Source organism: Crocuta crocuta, unplaced genomic scaffold, assembly GCF_008692635.1.
Source record: "Crocuta crocuta isolate KB4526 unplaced genomic scaffold, BGI_CrCroc_1.0 scaffold303, whole genome shotgun sequence".
Classification (NCBI taxonomy): Eukaryota; Metazoa; Chordata; class Mammalia; order Carnivora; family Hyaenidae; genus Crocuta; species Crocuta crocuta.
The window spans coordinates 3,012,622-3,022,776 of record NW_027528276.1 but is presented as its reverse complement, the minus strand read 5'-3'; the positions used below and the strand labels follow the sequence as shown (position 1 = coordinate 3,022,776).

The following is a 10,155-nucleotide window of genomic DNA, read 5'->3' as shown; positions in this document are numbered from 1 at the left end:
AAGTAACTTTGATGCAATATCATTTTCATCTAATCAGGAACATTCTGAAATTACCATATTGTTTTCCATCAGAAACCCCATCAGCCCCCAAATCAGATAACCAGGCTGGAGGTGGCCGAGGCCCCTCTGTCCTGGGGCGGTTGCATGCTGCGGGGACAAAACGGGACTCACAGCTCCTGACACGTCCCTGGTGGGGTTCCTGAGACTACTCGTGGCTCTTGACAGGGCTCCTCTGCGCTGCCCAGGGCTGGGGAGGGGGTCCCCCAGGCCCAGGGCAGAGGGAGCGCTCAGAGCAGGCTGGGTCAGATCAGACAAGAACCTGCTTCTAGAAGCTTTCTGGGAAGGAGGAGAGGTCAGGCTCTTGATCCTAGGCGCCCGCTCCCACCCTAGGCAGCCTCACAGGGACAAGGGGAAGGAGGCTCAGAGGGTCCCGGCTGGCACCAAGGGCCAAAAGAAGGGGGCCCTGGGGATCCGGCTTCTGAGATCACGCCCACATGAGGTAGGGCCAGAGGCTGTTGGGAATTTGGGACATTTCCCATCTCCGACGTAGCTCCCTGAAGGCTTGAGCTGAAAGTGTCAAGACCACAGCAAGCCAGGGGCCCGAGGGAGGGAGACGGGAGGGACCCCCGGCTGGACTGCCCTCCAAGGAACCGCACTGCTGCTGTCCACACAGCCTTTGCCCTTCACAGCAGAGTGGGAGCGGAGTCCAGGCCAGGGCTCTGTGGTGTGTGCAATGTCCCAGCGTGCACCGAGCGAAACCCAAGTCCACCCTGAAGAGAAGAGGGTGATTGATTTTGCTAGAAGTGCCTGGAGACCAGGTCAGAATCTCTTTGTATTGGGTCTGTTTGTCCCTGTTGTTTTTCTCAGTCTCTGCAGACATTCTTTAACTCCCCTTGTTTGTACCTCCCTCCTCTGTCCCTTCCTCCTCCTCTTCCCTCCCTCCCCTCTTCTCTCCGCTCTCCCTCTCCTCCCTCTCGTTTTTTCCTGGGTCCACTTCCCACCACGCTTCAAGCCTCCAAAAAGCCAAGAGCTTCACCCAGAACCCAGTGGGGACACTCCCCCATCACACCCCTCCCATCCCTGTGAACCACAACCCGCCCCCCAGGTTCTGCCTGGCTCTGCATCACTCAGAACCAAAGCTGGAAAGTGAAGGAGACATACTGGGGCCTCCACAACCGTCCTCACGCCACCCCAGAACCAACAGGGCATGACCAGGTGATGTCATCCATGCAAAGCCAGTGTGGAAGAGGAAAACGGGGCGGGGGGGGAGGTTGCAAGAGAACGATGAGGAGAAGGGGTGGCAGTCATGTGGCAGAGGAAAGTGTGTGTGAGGGCAGATGGGGAGTGAACAGGTGGGGGAGGGTCCAGGGAGGATGTAATCCCAGGACACACCGGGAGCCATCCTGAGGGACTTGCTAAGCCCCAGATGTTCTTTGGAAATGGCGAGTTATTCTCCTTGTGTCTGGACCCCAGAGCTCAGCAGAGGGCCAGGCACATGGAAATCCCAGGAAACATTTGCTGAGCTGAGTAAATAACCCGGAGAACAAAACGCACTGTGATACGGCCACATCCTTTATAAGCACATGGAAGAAAGGGTCTCCACCTGGGTGGTGGCTGGGATCCATCAGGCTGGGGGAAGGCGGCCACCAGGAGGCACTGTGGGGAACAGGGCTGAGCCCTTTGGCATTGGGACAAATGTGGTCTGCCCTGCTGGGTTTGGGACTCTGAGCCCACAGACACCCAGCCTGCCCAGAAAAGGCCAGCAGCTCCCACAGGTGGATCCATTCATTCCTTATGCAAAGGCATCTCAAAGTGGCTGTTTGTGCAACGCTCTTGGGTGAGGTCCGCTTGCCTCCCTGTGCGTGTGGGTGTGGGTGTGGGGTGTGCGTGGAGGTAGTGGGCACGAGCGTAGGTAGATCAGGAGTGGGTGCGGCTCTAGACCGAGTGGGACGATGAGCGTGTGTGGGAAGGACCTGAGGGTGCTTACAGGCTTAGGTGGGAACAGCTGAGGGACAGGACTGAGCTGGGCAGTGGGGAGCATCCAAGGGCAGCCCCCAGCTCGGAGGCTCGGGGCCAGCTCCCACAGCTGCTACTCCGCTCACGTTCCGCTCCAGCCCATCAGGGGTAGGGGCATTTTCTCCTGGAGACCTCACTCAGGGACTCTGCAGCACCCCTACAGCTCCTGGGGGGTGGGGGGAGGGGGCCTTCGCACTGGAGCCCACAGTCAACCGCCCGACATTGACAGCCTGCTTCACCGCAATGGGCTCAATCAAAGTTACCAAGAAGTGTTTCAATACACCTGGTTCAGTGACTACTTCCCACGGTCTCTTCTGGGCTTGGATTTCCTAATCAGCTCTTGCTGGCCGGAGGCCAGACACACAGTAGGACCCCCTGCTGTTTGTGATGCAGGACCTGCCCCTTCCTGGCCTTCACCCCAGGCCCCAAGGGGAGACACATCTCTAAGCTCCCTTGGTGACTGGGCCGGAACAACTTCTGCTTCTCTCGGGACCACACTTCAGGCCTGGATAGCTCTCCCCAGCCTCAGCCCTCCCACTCAGCTTCTCCAAATGCCCCAGCCCAGGGAGCCGGAGAAGGACCCGGATGCCCTTAAAAACCACAGCGCTGGCCCCCAGGCAGCCTCTGGGCTCCTCCCACAGAGGTACCTGGCCTGAGCCCTGGCTGGGACCCAGCGTAGGGACGCCCCTGCTGTGGCTGGCTGAAGCTTGTTGTCTAAGCCGGCCTGGGGGTGCCTGGGAGCGGGCGGGAGGGTGGCCTGACTAGGCTCAGAGAGCAGGCACACCCTGGGTGAGGTCATGCCTGCCTCACACCTCTGGTATTCTGGCTGATCGCTATCTCCTCCCCCAGCCCTCAGGTTACTCCGCTGCCGCCACTGGCTTGATGCGGCCCGAAGAGGTGCTGATAGTGCAGAGCCTGCTGGAGGCGAGAGGAGCTGTGACTGAGCCCGGCCTGCCTGTCTGCGGCTCCCACGGCCACCCACGCCCTTCCTCCCGCCACCCCAGCAGATGGACAGTCAGGGCCGGCTGCCCCCCAGCCTGGCATACCACCTCCGCCAGAGTAAACCCTGTCCCCTGGCTGGTGGCGAGCTGTCCTCCCTCCCACTGCTCACCCAGGAAGCCAGGCCAGGAGGATGGAGCCTGGGGTCAGGTTCCAGAGGGCTTTCCCCTTGGGAGCACACTGAGTCACCTCCCACCCCACCTCTGGGCCTGCTGGCCTCTACCACCACCAGACTGTACTCATCCCAGCAGCCATTAGCCACAGAGGAACCTGGCTTATCATGCAAACTTTTGAGGATGAAAAGCTGAGAATCATACACTGAGATCAGGTGCTGAGATTGTCCTGGGTGAACTGGATATGACCGCCCTAACGACTGAGCCCCAGGAGCGCACGTGGGCATCTTGATGAGCTGGGGCTCTGAGGAAACCTGGTTCTTTGGCCTGTGGTTCTCGGGAATGAAGAAGTGTCTGCCCCCGGATCTTTTTCCCTGTGATNTAAAAAAAAATTTTTTTAAGTAATGTCTACACCCAGCATGGGGTCCAAAATCATGACCCCGAGATCAAGAGTCGCACACATGCTCTACCGACTGAACCAGTGAGGTGCCCTTATTTTATTTATTTTTTCAGCCCCAGATCCTTTTTCTTAACACAATGGTGGGGTTGGGGGAGGGAACAGAAAGGTGGGGCAAATGCCAGCAGCTCTCAGGAGACCCATTCCCTTTACCGCCTTCATCCCTAGACTGGTCCCTGGGTCAGGGACATGGAGGACCTACGACGACGGCAAGCCACCCACCATCTGCCTGGGGGACTGTGACTTCCCCTTCCATGTCATACCCCCGTACCCCCAGCACGCACCCCTGCACTCACTCTCCTACAATCTGCCTCCCTCAGCACAACGGCTACGCCAGGGGGTCTCCAAGCATGGTCCCCAGATCAGCATCCCTGGGGGCCCCTGGGAAAAGCAGATTCTTGGGCCCCACCCCAGACCTACTAAATCAGAAACTCTTAGACCTGAAGGAGTTGAGAAGCACCACCCTACTCTTTTCAAACTGCAATGGATGTACAGATCATGCAGGATCCCAGTAAAATATAGATTGGGGGAGGGGTCTGAGGGGGACCTGATATTCTGCATTTCTTAGAAGCTCCCCGGTGAGGCAGATGCTAGTCCGTGGACCACCCCCTCACCTTGGATTAGCAAGTCTCTAGACACCATGATCCTCAGCCCTGGCTACACTTCAGAACCACCTGGGAAACCTTTAAAAGTACCAATACCTGGGGCACCTGGGTGGCTCAGTTGGTTAAGCTCAGGTCATGATCTCATGGTCCGTGGGTTTAGCCCCATGTTGGGCTTTGTGCTGACAGCTCAGAGCCAGGAGGCTGCTTTGAATTCTGTCTCCGTCTCTCTCTGCCCCTCCCCCCTCTCAAAAATAATAAACATTAGAAAATATTTTTTAAAAATAGAGATGCCTGGGTGGCTCAGTCAGTTAAGCATTTGACTTCGCCTCAGGTCATGATCTCACGGTCCATGCGTTCGAGCCCTGCATCCAGCTCTGTGCTGACAGCTCAAAGCCTGGAGCCCACTTTGGAGTCTGTGACTCCCTCTCTCTCTGACCCTCCCCTGTTCATGCTGTCTCTCTCTCAGAAATAAATAAAACATTTAAAAAATTTTTAAGAAAATATTTTTTAAGAATAAATTAAAATATCAATACCTAAGCTCTGCCTCCAGGAATTCAGATTTAAATTGATCTGAAATGAGACTGGGGAATGGGTAGGTCTTTAAATCCTCCAAGGTGATTCTAGTGCCAAGTTCTCAGCCAAGGCTGGTAAGAAGTGCTTGACACACAAACACACACCCCACGGCCCCCTTCACCCTCTGGGGTCCTTCTTTCTTTAGTCTTCATCCCCTTGCCTGCCTCTACAGACATCTGACACAATCAGAGCACAGACACAGGGACAGGGGGTGACACAGAGGCGGCAGGCAGGAGCGGCTGCAGCCATGAGCGCACACCCAGCCAAACGCAGACACGAATCATCCACGTACAGTCTATGTATTGCAAGCCCCCCTGGGTATATATAAATGGAAGGACACACACAGGCAGACACACAACCTGCATGTCAAGGACCTCCTCCGTGTCTCCAGTGCTGTGACTCTTGGCCCCATCGCTCCAGACGAGGGGGCTTAGGTCTGTGCCTGACAGTACCGGCAAACAGGAAGCCTGGGCTTAGACCCCCCCCTCCTGCTGTGGCCTGGACAGAGGCCTCCCAGGGAGCCATTAGTGGCAGGCCAACCCAGCCTCAGGATCCCAGTGGGACTCAGGGGACGTGCCTGCCCCCAGGGGGCTGACACTTCCGAGGGGCATGGAAGTCTTCAGCACCTAGGCTCAGCACCATGCTGCTGTGTTGGGGCCCCTTTAAGTTTCCAATCCTGCGTCCCACCCCCTACCCCCCACACCCGGTGCCAGTGCCGGGCCCTCCACAGACAGGCCTGATTGATGACTCAGGGGGACTGTGGCTGCCGCAGGCCTATTTTATGATGTCATTAGGCAGCTTCGGCCGCGGGAAGGAATCCCTCCTGACATCATAAAGGACTTGATATTTCGCTAATGTTATCTTGGCGGCGTGTCGCCCTGACATTTTCTCTTTGCAGCGCTCCCCCCAGGACCCGGAGTTGTCTAACTACAGCCTGGAAAAAATGCAAAACAGACAAATGCACCCTCGGGGGACAGCGGGAGAAAGCTAATAGACCAGTCCCCGGCTCCCCACCCACGGAGGTGGTTTAGGTGGGAAGCATGATGTGTTTGTCAAGGGGGACCCAAGGCTGCCTTCCTCCTGCATCTCGCCCGCCTTGGGCCGCCTCTGCTCAGCAGCGGGAGGACGCCAGGTGCTGATGATCCAGAACCAGCTCTGCCACCCAGAGGCCCTTGCCCTCCCGCGCCTCATTTACCCCCTCCACACCGCAGGGGTGTGGCTCAGGCAATTTCAGACTGTGTTAGTCTCTGCTGAGGGCCCTGAAGCTGTTGGGGACGGTCACAGTGCCGCAGAGGTAAGGAGGGACCCCATCCTAGGCTCCGAACTGAAACTCTTGACAGCTGCAGGGAGGCTGCGTGAGATGGTTTTCAGGTCCCCACGCACCCGGGGAATGGTTCTGGGGGGAACAGACTCAGGATGCCAAGACATTTCCCCAGCCTTAATCCCAATGTCTTCAAAAGACCTGGGAGGGGGGGCACCTGGGTGGTTCAGTAGGTTAAGCGTGCGACTTCAACTCAGGTCACGATTTCATGGTCCTTGAGTTCGAGCCCCGCATCAGGCTCCACCACACTGTCAGCGGGATTCTCTGGCCCTCCCCCACGTGTGTGCGCATGCGCGCGCTCTCACTGTCTCTCTCCGGTCTCTCAAAATAAACTGGAGGCGGCACTGGTGCAGGTCCCTAGTGGGGGCCTGGCGAACAGAAGTCAGCAGGAAGTCCCCGGGGTGGCAGGGTGGCTCAGGGCTTGGTAAAGGAGAAAGACCCGACAGCCACGATTCACCTCCAAAAGGACCTCAGGCTAAATCTGCCGAAATCTTCCCCCACCGGAGAAGTAATCCCCCACCGCAGCCTGAGCCCAGAACTCCTGGCAGGTGGGTCTCCAGCTCGCCATCCCCAGGAGGTGGGNCTCTGGCTGGCCCACAAGGACCGTCCTGACTCTCAGGCTGGGTCAAGAATCAGCACTTGGTGCTTCCTCCTGAGCCGGCGGCCCCCAAGCAGGAGGACCATGGGGCAGGTTTCCTCCCAAGGACCCCTGCTGCCTTGCTAAGGAACGTCCCTCCAGAGCTGGCAGACAATGACAACCCCTGGCTGCCCAGGCAGATGGACGCTTGCCACTCTCCATAATGAGGAGCAGTTCATTCGTTCAGCAGAAATGTGTTGAGTGCCCGTTATTTGCCAGGTATTTTTCCAGATGGTGAAAACAACAACAAAAATCCCTGCTCTCAATGATTTTACCTTCTCTTGGGAAGACAAGCAACATAGAAAATGAATAAGTAAAAAGTATAGTATGGTATTACTAGAGTGTGTTAAGAGCCATGGATAAAACTAAGTCAGAAAGGACAGGGTGTTTCTCACAGAGAAGGTATCTTTTTGGTAACTTAAGTAATCTCTATGCCCAAAGTGGGGCTCGAACTCAGAACCCCATGACCAAGAGTCATACGATTTTCCGACTGAGCCAGTCGGGCGCTCCAGAGAAGGTAATATTTGAATACAAGCTTGAAGGGGATGACAGAGGGAGCCATGAGGAGATCTGAGGGAAGAGCCTTCCAGCAAAGGACACATGCAAAGGTCCTGAGGCAGGAATGTGGCTGGCACGTTTGGGGAACAAGGAGGGGAGTGTGATTGGAGGGAAGTGAAAGGGCGGAAACAGCAACAATGGCAGGTGGGGAGATTGAGCATGTGGGACCCTGAGGCTGCTGTGCTGACCTCGGCTTTACTCCATGTGAGACTGGAAGCAGTACGATTATGAGCAGACGAATGACGTGCTGTGACCTGAATGTTGATGGGATCGCTGTGTTGCAGGGAGGGAATAGGTGACTGGGGAGAGGGGACAGATGACGGTGCTCACCACAGGGCAGGTGGAGGGAAGTGGTTGAGTTCTGGGTGTGTTCTGCAGGGGGGCTACCGCATGCCAGGCGTTGCTTCTGGCCCTGGCATCATCTGCTGTCATCCCTGCAACCACACTATGAAGTAGGTCCTTTCTCCCCATTGTAGAAAAGGACAGAAAAGGAAACTGAGGTTCAGAACGGCCGCACAGCCACTAAGTGAGTCAACCGAGGTTTATCCAGGCCTGAAGCCCACGTTCTTCACACTCCACTCCGGCGCCTGCCTGGGCAGGGTTCCAACCATGAGGAGAGCTAGCCACAGGCTCCCAGAAAGGGGAACGAAGTCCGAACACTTACCAGCTGAGAAACGCCCCTAAAATGCTATCCTACCATGCTTTCGCTCTCCATTAAAGCTCAAATGATACTTACTGGTCTTTTTTTTTTTTTTTAATGTTTTATTTATTTCTAGGAGAGAGAGAGAGAGAGAGAGAGAGAGCGTGAGCAGGGGAGGGTCAGAGAGAGAGGGAGACACAGACTCCGAAATGGGCTCCAGGCTCTGAGCTGGCAGTCAGCACAGAGCCCGACGCGGGGCTCGAACCCACGAACCGCGAGATCATGACCTAAACGAAAGTCGGACGCTTAACCGACTAAGCCACCCAGGCGCCCCTGATACTTATTGGTCTTAAGTGCTTTTATTTTCACTTATACAGCTTCCAACTTTTAATCAATCTTTTTTATTTTAAATTCCATCCAAAACCATCAGTGAAAGGAGAAGACCGTAAAGGGAGGGGAGGCATCGGACGATTGCAAGATATGAGCTGAGGCACTGGAATCATCCATCACACTCGTGTTCCGGCACAGCTGTGGGCCAGGCCGTGGGCTAGGGAGCCTGGGGCAGACAGGGACGGCCCCAGTCTCTGGGGAGCAGCCGGCACAGGAGGGGAGCCATATCCAGGTGAGGCTGCCTGGGAGTGACCCGAGGAACTGAGCAGCGAGGTCCAGCCCGGGAAGGCTAGAATTCAAACACGGACAGGAGGAGAGCAGCCCCGAGTCAAATCCCACAGAAGGTCCAGCGATGGCAGCGGGACCGTCGACGGACAAACAGTTGAGCTGGAGCACACATGCTCCAAAGTCCAAGCCGGCAGATCTTCCAGCAGGCGATGGGGCCGCGCTTCCGCAGGTGGGAAGGCTGGGAGGGCCGCTGCAAAGGGAAGGAGAAAGTCATGAGCGCTCACTCTCACTGCTGCTGAGGACGATGATTAATATCCAGTGGGGGTGCACCAACTTTCATTGTAAAAAGCCAGGAGCCTGTGTGGCTCTGGGGCTGAGTCCACATGGAAGATGGACGTAGGGAGCCCCTCTCTAGAGGCCGAAGTGGGCTTCTAAGTCTCATCTGTCACCTCCCCAGCAGCCTGGGCCAGGTCCCTTCAAGTGAATTGCAAGATGGGAAGGAAGGAGGAGAGGAAAGAAAAATGGAGAGAAAAAAGGGAGCTATGGCAGTCACAGAGAAGAGCCTATCCTGCTCACCTTGATACAGCCATGCCTGCATTAGGAAGCAGATACTAACACCCTCCCAGGTGCACACCCAGAAATGGACCAGCATATGGGCACAGCCACAGAGGCACTCCCTAATGCAGGTACGGGCGGATTTAGAGATACTGACACAGAGGAGCACAGAGACACTGGACAGGACACACATGCTTACCAGTGATGTTTGCATAGATGCCAACAGAAAGGTGTGGAGCCGTGTCCACGGATACCGACAGAGGTGGGCAGACATGCACCAATACGGATGCACCAGTGTGCACATGCCTGTACGGATATTGAAAGATACATACAAACGGACACCCCCACATACAGGTAGAAATGTGTAGACAGACATATGCGGAGACTTCTGTGTCCATGCAAGAAGCTCGCCTATACAGTTGTGCAGGCTCACATACACAGGTACACACCGACACATGGACACACAGATGTGCACAACTACATAGATACATATTCTTACACTGCCATGTGACGCATCTGCACCCATTTATAAGAACATGGGGGAGCCTGGGTGGCTCGGTTGGTTGAGCAGCTGACTTCAGCTCAGGTCATGATCTTGCAGTTCATGAGTTCGAGCCCCGCATTGGGCTCTGTGCTGACAGCTCGGAGCCTCGAGCCTGCTTCAGATTCTGTGTTTCCCTCTCTGCCCATTCCCGTTCGTGCTTTGTCTGTCTGTCTGTCTCTCTCTCTCTCCCTCTCTCTCTCTCTCTCTCAAAAAATAAATAAACATTAAAGAAAATTATAAGAACACACATTGGCAGACGTATCCCGAGATGCATGCCCATGCACAAGGCACGTTTAAGGCCACGCTCGGGCACTGCCAACAGCCAGGCACAGGCACACAGCTGGGGTCTGTGCTGCACTCAGGCCCGGGCTCCTAGCATCCCGACGCCAGCCCCCTTCAAGCCAGGTGTTCTCCTGACCCACTGCCGCCAGCCTGCCCAGCTCTGGCCGTGGCGCCCTGGTACTCAGGCCCTCCCACCATCTCTCGTCCGCCCGCTGGCCCTGGGCCAGGCCCCGGGCT

The 10,155-nt window shown here is 56.2% G+C and overlaps 2 long non-coding RNA genes across 5 annotated transcripts in view; one reads left to right on the top strand and one right to left on the bottom strand.

Moving 5' to 3' along the window:
- Window positions 1-5,636: 5,636 nt before the first annotated feature.
- On the top strand, window positions 5,637-8,010 carry LOC144222623 (uncharacterized). Of its 2 annotated transcripts, none has more exons than XR_013332445.1 (2): window positions 5,637-6,057; window positions 7,756-8,010. It is a non-coding gene; the product is annotated as an uncharacterized LOC144222623 (long non-coding RNA). The 2 variants fall into 2 exon arrangements; XR_013332446.1 differs by lacking the exon at window positions 5,637-6,057 and adding an exon at window positions 6,674-6,940.
- A 106-nt stretch (window positions 8,011-8,116) lies between these two features.
- The window catches only part of LOC144222622 (uncharacterized), a 73,360-nt gene continuing 71,321 nt past the window's right edge, over window positions 8,117-10,155 (bottom strand). Inside the window, exon 4 of one of the 3 annotated variants that reach the window (XR_013332443.1) lies at window positions 8,117-8,787. This is a non-coding gene — a long non-coding RNA (uncharacterized LOC144222622). The remainder of the gene's footprint in view (window positions 8,788-10,155) is intronic. The other 2 variants (XR_013332442.1, XR_013332444.1) reach the window with 2 other exon arrangements.